At 43.1% G+C, this 7,624-nt stretch overlaps 1 long non-coding RNA gene across 1 annotated transcript; it reads right to left on the bottom strand.

The window, feature by feature from the left end:
• Window positions 1-4,154: 4,154 nt before the first annotated feature.
• On the bottom strand, window positions 4,155-5,799 carry LOC104876104. The gene is made up of 3 exons (XR_784245.2): window positions 5,764-5,799; window positions 4,452-4,544; window positions 4,155-4,358 (listed from the first exon to the last, which is right to left on the bottom strand). It is a non-coding gene; the product is annotated as an uncharacterized LOC104876104 (long non-coding RNA).
• Window positions 5,800-7,624: the final 1,825 nt, after the last annotated feature.

Below are 7,624 nucleotides of genomic sequence, written 5' to 3'. Positions count from 1 at the left end.
GGAAGAGACAAAGCATTCTTGTGTTAGGCTGCGAATGGAATTTGGGTAAGAGTCACTCTGACCTCAGCCATGCTATCTCATATGCTTTGGTCAGGCTCGTTTCTTAAGCCAGTTCTGGGGTGAACTCTTTATAGCCTACACGGCTTACAGCTGCTTTGGGTGTAAGCACTGGGGTGGTCTCCCCTATGGTAGGTCCTGTAAATAAATCTCAAGAAGTGGATTTGGATTAAGCATTTGGGAAAAGTTCAGTTCACAGGAGATGGGTAATCCGTGTCACACCAAGTGACACGTGCGGCCAGGTGTTCTCACTACTAGTAATCCATGTGAGTCTGATCTATTTATCAAGAAATGACCATCCTACCTCTTAGTTAAAATTCATTTCTGTATTCACCATTAACAGTGGATCTATGAAGTGATGCTTTGTGAATGTTCTCTTTCCCCCCCCAAAAAATTTATTATTTTTAGTATCCCTGGATCACAGTTGTTTAAAAGGATTATTTGGTTGGAGGTTATAAAATGCTGTTTTGCATGGGTTTTGTTGTTGTTTGTTTAATTTTAATTTTTTATTAAGGCATTACTCGTATACAGCAAGAATTCATCCTTTTTTACTGTGCAGTTACGCACATCTTGACAAATGCATTCATTTCTACAACCAGCACCACCATTAAGATATAGAATAATCCACCACTCACCAAAAATTCTTCCAAGTCCCGTTATAGTCAACCACTCTCGCAGGGAAGCCACTGATCTGTCTTCTGTCCCTTTAGGTTTGGCTTTTTCAGAATGTCACATACCCAGAATCAAACATTGCATAGCCTTTTAATTCTGGCTTCTTCCATGTAGCAAAAAAATGTTTGCAGTCCATCTGTGTTGTCTTTTGTATCAGTAAGTTTTTTCTCCTTGTCTTGCTGAAGAGTATTCCATCACATGGAATCCACTGCTGATATATTGAAGGATGTGTTTGGATTGTGCACAGTTTGGGTTAATTATGAACAAAGCCATAAAAGCATTCTCATTTAGGTCTTTGTGGAATGTAAGTTTTCTTTTCTCTTGGGTAAATACTTAGTGATAGTATTGCTGCGTTGTTTAACAAATATATATTAAATTGCATTAAAAGCCCTTCTAAGATCTTTTCAGCAGTGCCTGTACCATCTGTATCTCTATCTACAATATGTTAGTCACACCATTGTTAAAATTCCACCTTTCTTTATATTCTTTCCTGACATTCTCCCATGAAGAAAAGCACATCCTTGAGACCAACCATAATGTGTTTATAAAGGTGGAATTGAAGCTAATTCTTTCCATCTCACTAATAATTATTAGCAGAAATAGTTTTATATGTGTCAGTTGCAGGGGTGAGAGGCAGTAGGTTGACTCCTGCCTTCTCTCCTCTTGCCCTCTGTTCTATTTCTTTGTGTTGGAATCTCATCATTTTTGTCAAAGTTCACGTACTCCATCCGTACACAAGTGCCCCTTTTTTTCTTTCTCTCTTTCTTTTTTGTAACTGTAGGCATAGAACTATTATTCTATATTTTCCAATCATAAACATTTATCATTCTTTACAATGCTTAGTGGCCTGCATTGGGTCCTCTTCTTTCCAGAAGCCTATTTTCATCTTCACCCAAAAGAGAAACGAAGTTTGACCCCATCTGGAAGAGAACAACACAAGACCAGTGGGCTGGTGTTTGGTGCTTTGAATCCTGAATTTGTTAGGGCTCAGGAGAGTAAAATAGGGCATGATTAGTGCTGAAGGAGGGCAAAGTGTTATGCTAAATTTTTTCCCTGAGCACCTTCCTGAAACAGCTCCTAAGTTTGCACCTTAATGCAAAATGCTACTTGTACTGAAAGAAAGTCACAGAACTGGCAATGCTTTTTTTTTTTAATCCACTTTCTGTGTTCCAGGAAGCTTGTACTGATCCTGAACTTCCACCTCTGACCTGGAACCTGGGACTTCCACCCCGAGCAGCTCTCATCTGACTTTCAAAAGCAGACGTCTCTGTGGTTGTGGCCAAAAAAATGGTATCGTCAGCTGGAAGCATTTTCATTCAAAGAAAATGTATTTCCATGTGTGGCTGGGGTGAAAAGTATGAAAAACTCATCCAAAACAAAAGTGCTTTAAACTACCCTCTTTGAAGTCACAATCTTGTTTCTTCCTTGACCCTATCCTAAATTGTACATTGTACATTGAGAGGAAAGAGGGCATTTCAACCACATGGCTGTTCTGCACAACATGAATCCCTGAAACGTGCTCTGCAACAAGAGCTACAGAAGGTGCTGTTGCCTTTTGAGCACCAGTTAAACATCTGAACTATTTCTGCTGTCTCTTAACTATTAAGATACAACACATTTGTGATATTTGTTGACGTTTGTTATATTTCTGATGAACAATTAGCCTGCAAAAATATTAACAGGAAATTCCATTCATGAGACAGGCAGCTGTTGGGGCAAAGTCTCAGCCAGATCATGAGACCCAAAATCTTCTTTATGCAAGTACTATTTGTCAGATAGTCAGCATTCCTTAAAGGCCTGAAAGGAAACGCTTTGAAAATAACTTTTATGGCTAATTTTGAGTCATATTTTTGTAAGAAGAAAAGACCTTTTATGGTTAATCTTCACTCTTATACTTACAGTGTGTATAAAATGAGAGTATTCGGTAGGGTCCCTAATTACCATATACACGTCAAATAAGCAATGACTGACACCAGGAATTTCCAAAGTGCGACACAGAATCCTGTGGCTGGTTTTACACCCCGATTCCTATTTCATAGTATACCATCGTGCTTTATTAGTTAATTCTTCAACCAAAATGATAAGAATACTCTCTTACTTAAAAAAATATATATATGTCTGTCTTCTAATTTTGAGCTATTCAGCCATTTGGTGCAATATTTATTTAGCATCCAATGAATTCCTGGAGAAACAGCACCATGTGACTGCGAGGCAAAAGGCCAGTAAGGAAGGAGTTGGGGACACATCACGGTAACAGAAACGAAGGCCTCTCTCTTGAAGTGCTAGGAAGGCAGCACTGCTATTTCACTGGAAGGAGAAGAGTTTTTCAAAGACTCACTCACCTCCCGTCAGTCACCACCTCCTGCACAGGGGCCCCTTCTAAATACCACTGTGCCTGTGGCTTCATCCCAACTGCCCGGTCACCCCGGCCACTGCCATGTCCTCATTACAGTAAGAACCCATCCGCCTCCTTCTAGCCTGCCTGCCTCTCATCTTTCCACCACACAAAGTCCAAATGCTTTGGATCATGTGTCCCTATCAGTAAAATATTCCTGAGTAGGCATGTCCAATAATGACACTTCTTTATAAATTATACACACACACTGCTTGCTCCCAAGGCATGTGTATGTTCACTATCAGTAGAGTTTCACATCTTTCTTACTTTTTCCAAATTAGAGTCCATCTGCATCCAATTTTCTCCTAGTATTTTCTCACATACTTTGGTGGGTAAAGGCTTTCTCCACCACCACTGTTCAAAGCAGCCACCAAAGTCAGTGAAATGATATCGGATGGTAAATAAGACCCTGCCTGATGTCCTGCAGTGATGATCTTCAGCTTTTGCTCTCAAATAAGCCCAAACCTCTTCCAAGTTTCCTTTTTTTGCCCAGGAGAGTCTCAGACCTGCAGAGATAATCAGATATCTGCTGCAAGAAACAAACCCACCTTCCCAAGCTTACCCAACACTCTGTCCCTCTGGGATCCGACCCTTTCCTCTGGTCCCACTGGACTTTCCACAGTGAGGATATAAAAAAGAAAATGTGCTGTCTGACAAGGGTGATTCTTTTTCTTTTCTTTTGTAAGCTTTTTAATGTTAACGTAATGCTTTTACGTATTTATGAGTTACAGTACGATGATTCAATACATGTAGGCAAAGTGTTATGATCAAATTAGGGTAATTATCATTTCTACTTCCTCCAACGTTAATCAGTGCTGTGTGTCTGGAACACTGCGACTCTTCTGGTTATTTTGATCTATTTCATGGATCATTGTGGATTATAGTTATCTGATGAGGCTATGACACGAGAAGTAATTTGTTGTGTCTAACTGTATCTTGGCATCTCAGCTACCCCACCACTAGGCGTATAGATGAAGGCAGTGAAGTCAGTACACTGAGCAAACATTTGGGCTTCCACGTTTATTTGCCTTTATTCACAAAAGCTGAGATAAGGGGCCACCCAAGGTGCCCACCAGGGGACGAATGGACAGGGCACTCGTGGTCTGCACTCTGGACAGTAGAACACGATTCGACAATGAAAAGATCATCCTGTTGTTGGCCTCGAGAAGAGTGGAGCGGGAGGGTTCCGTAGTGACACACGTGAGTCACACGTGTCCCCACATGTCTATGGAAACTGAAAAAACACATCTCACAGCAAATGGTTAGACAGTGACAATTACCGGCTCTCAGGTGTCAAGCTTTCCAGGAGGAGGAAGTGACTCTTTACCAGGCTCTCAGAGGCGGAAGAGGAGAGAATGAATCCCCTTCCATTCTTCACTGAGGGAGGGGCATAGGTGGCCAAATGGAGTGCTCTGTGAGGCTGGGGGGGGGAGACAGCAAGACCCCTTTCTCACCCAGAGTAAGGGTCGTGACTGACACCCCTGTCACAGAAGACAGATTAATGAAGGAGAAACCCAGCAAATCACTCAACAAAGTTTTACAGGACGCGTGAGCCTTCAGAGGCGAAGACACAGAGTTTTTCTAAGTTTTTCTGTAGAGAAATCCTGAGGTTTAGTTGTCCAAAAGTCCGAAGGACAATTTTCCAAAAGGATTAAGAGCTATCTCTTTTAAATCTTGTTTCTAGCAACATGAGGTGACTCGTATGGGAATGGGCCTGTGTATCAAACACTGCGTCCAACGGTTGCTATCGAGCACGAGTCCCCAAAACCGCCCCAGTGCTGTGCACCCCAAAGCTTACTCCATTTCACACCCTTCACGTCGTCCCTGTCAGCTGCTCACCACCCCATAGCGCATAGCCTTCTGTGGCCAAATGTCCCTCAGTGGTGCCAACCATCAGCTCCAGCTCCCAGGCAGCACAGCTGACCTCAACGTCCAAATTCCCCTCTCCTCCCGCCCACATCCACTGACCGGCGCCTCCCACCTCACCCTGGAAGTCTCATGAATCCATCTTTCTCCTCTGAGGCCAGTGACCCCAGGCCTTTAGCACTGCTTGCTTGAGTGACCTCCAGCCTCTCCTACATGATGTCCCCAACCACCAGGTCTGCTTCATAATACTTTTAGCTCAGCTGCCCATTTCCAATTTACTACCTTAAAGAAATCAGCTTACATAATATTTTCCAACTAACAATTTTTAGTATATATTGTCTATACAGTCACACCCAGCCACTTTGTTCTTATGCTCTAAAATATGATTATTCAGGGCCAGAGATTTAGCTCAGTGGTGCTCCCACCTGCCTCGCAAACACAAGATACCAAGTTTGATCCTGGTACAAAAAAAAAGTATGATTATTCATTCAAAAATTAGGAATATGTGTTACTACACTAATGCCAAGCACTGAACTCAGGATCTTGCTCTTTCAAGGCAAGCAGCAGAACCACTGAGCTAAATCCCCAGCCCACTAATATATTTTAAATATTAATACATAATATTCATAAATTTTTTGACACAAGGTTTTACTATATAGTTCAGGCTGGCCTCAAACTCTTGGCGATCCTCCTGACTCAGCCTCTCAAGTGTGAAAATATCTATTTATTATTTATTTATTTATTTATATATTTATTGGTACTAGGGATCGAACCTGGGTCCTTGTGCTTGCAAAGCAGGCGGTGGAACCACTGAGCTAAACCCCCAGCCCTATCAATTTAAAACTATGTCATCACCTCTCTGTCACAATTGCAGAATGAAGACATTGTCTGTGTTCTGATTATAGTGATGGCTACCAGACTCTATATATGTAGATTAAAATCCAGAAAACTATACATCAATAAAAACTCAAATTTACTATAGAAAAGTTCTAAAAGTAACTTTTAATAAAAGCACAAGATAAAACTCTAAATTGACTTTTAATATACTTGTCCATTCCTAGCTGGAGCACACCTACCCCCTTTGGGGACCACTGGGTCACAGGATTAAATTCTAACCCTGTAGATTGTCAGTTTGGCTGCTGTTACAAAAGAAACAGTAGAAAATCCTGCAGTCATTGGAGAGTCTTAAATTTCTTTTGAAGAAATCAAATGCCTCTGGCTCTTGTCTTCTGATCTTTAAAATCCTTTGCAGAAAATTCTGCCAACGGCAAAACAAAAACTGAGATTTCGTCAGCCAAGCTGACACAGGCTCTTGGAAACTTGGGCCCCGCCTTCTCCTACCTTTATTTCTCGGGCTTCTACTTCTTAGGACCCTCTGCCCCAGCCCACTGGGCCTTGAACCATTGTACTCCAGACCATAACACTCCAGAGTGCTTGCTCTCTGAAGGTTATTTCATGGCCTCATAACCCCTAAAGGTGTTGTCTTAGTTACTTCCCTCATTGCTGAGACGCAGTACTGGACACCCGCAGCTTAGAGGAGAGATTTATTTTGGCTCATCTTTCAGTCCACAGAGGTACCAAGGCAGGAAGGCATGGCAGAGAAACAGCAGCTCACAGCGTGGCAGACAGGAAGCAAAGTCAAGGGCGGAGTGGGAAGAGAGCTGTCGCCTCCCTGCTCGCGCTCACTGTGACCCAGCTCCTTACAGAGTGTGAGACGAGATGCCCCATAACCAGTCACCTTGCTAAGGTCCCACCGATGATCCTATGAGACTTTATGGGGACAGCTACGTATAAAACGTAACTGATGTGCTCGTGTCAGGCGTCCTCCTCCCTGGAGGAAGAGACGCACAAAGAGACAGACACACAGAGATCCAAAGCAGCAGCCTTTGCTGGAGCTCCCTGCCTCACACAGCCTCATAGCAGTTGATCAGACCATTTTGTTCCATTGTATTTCTCCACTCCTATCCACGTCTTTCATCAAATTGAGCATGAAAATACAGTTTTCCTTGACTCTCTGTGTCTTCGCCTCTGAAGGCTCACACGTCCTGTAAAACTTTGTTGAGTGATTTGCTGGGTTTCTCCCTCATTAATCTGTCTGTTGTGACAGGGGTGTCAGTCACGACCCTTACTCTGGGTGAGAAAGGGCTCTTGCTGTCTCCCCCCCCCCCAGCCTCACAGAGCACTCCACTTGGCCACCTATGCCCCGCCCTCAGTGAAGAATGGAAGGGGGTTCATTCTCTCCTCTTCCGCCTCTGAGAGCCTGGTAAAGAGTCACTTCCTCCTCCCGTGACAGTCACTCCCTCCTGTGACAAGGCCCAAACACTTCAGACATGGTCGGTCACATCTTTTCCGAAATTCTCACAGAATTTGTGCAACTTCTGCTTTGAAGCTAATGACCTCTGCCTGCATATCAAGTGAAGAAAGCTCATCAGTCCCAGTGAGCTGCCCATCTCACTTTGGGGGTAGAACAGTGGGAAGCTCTGTGGGTCTAAGGTGGACGCAAACTACCAGAAGCTAGAAAAATAGCTCTGCCGAATTTATGGAAGAGAGTTAGGTGGAGGAGGTGAGTGAGAAAGAGCATAGCAGAGAAGAGAGGAAGGAGGAAGAGAAGAAAAGGAGAAAGAACAGTACAGG

The sequence above is a fragment of the Fukomys damarensis genome, unplaced genomic scaffold (assembly GCF_012274545.1).
Source record: "Fukomys damarensis isolate Sample0158 unplaced genomic scaffold, DMR_v1.0_HiC HiC_scaffold_1, whole genome shotgun sequence".
NCBI lineage: Eukaryota > Metazoa > Chordata > Mammalia > Rodentia > Bathyergidae > Fukomys > Fukomys damarensis.
The sequence above is the reverse complement of the archived record's forward strand: the minus strand, read 5'-3'. Positions and strand labels throughout refer to the sequence as shown.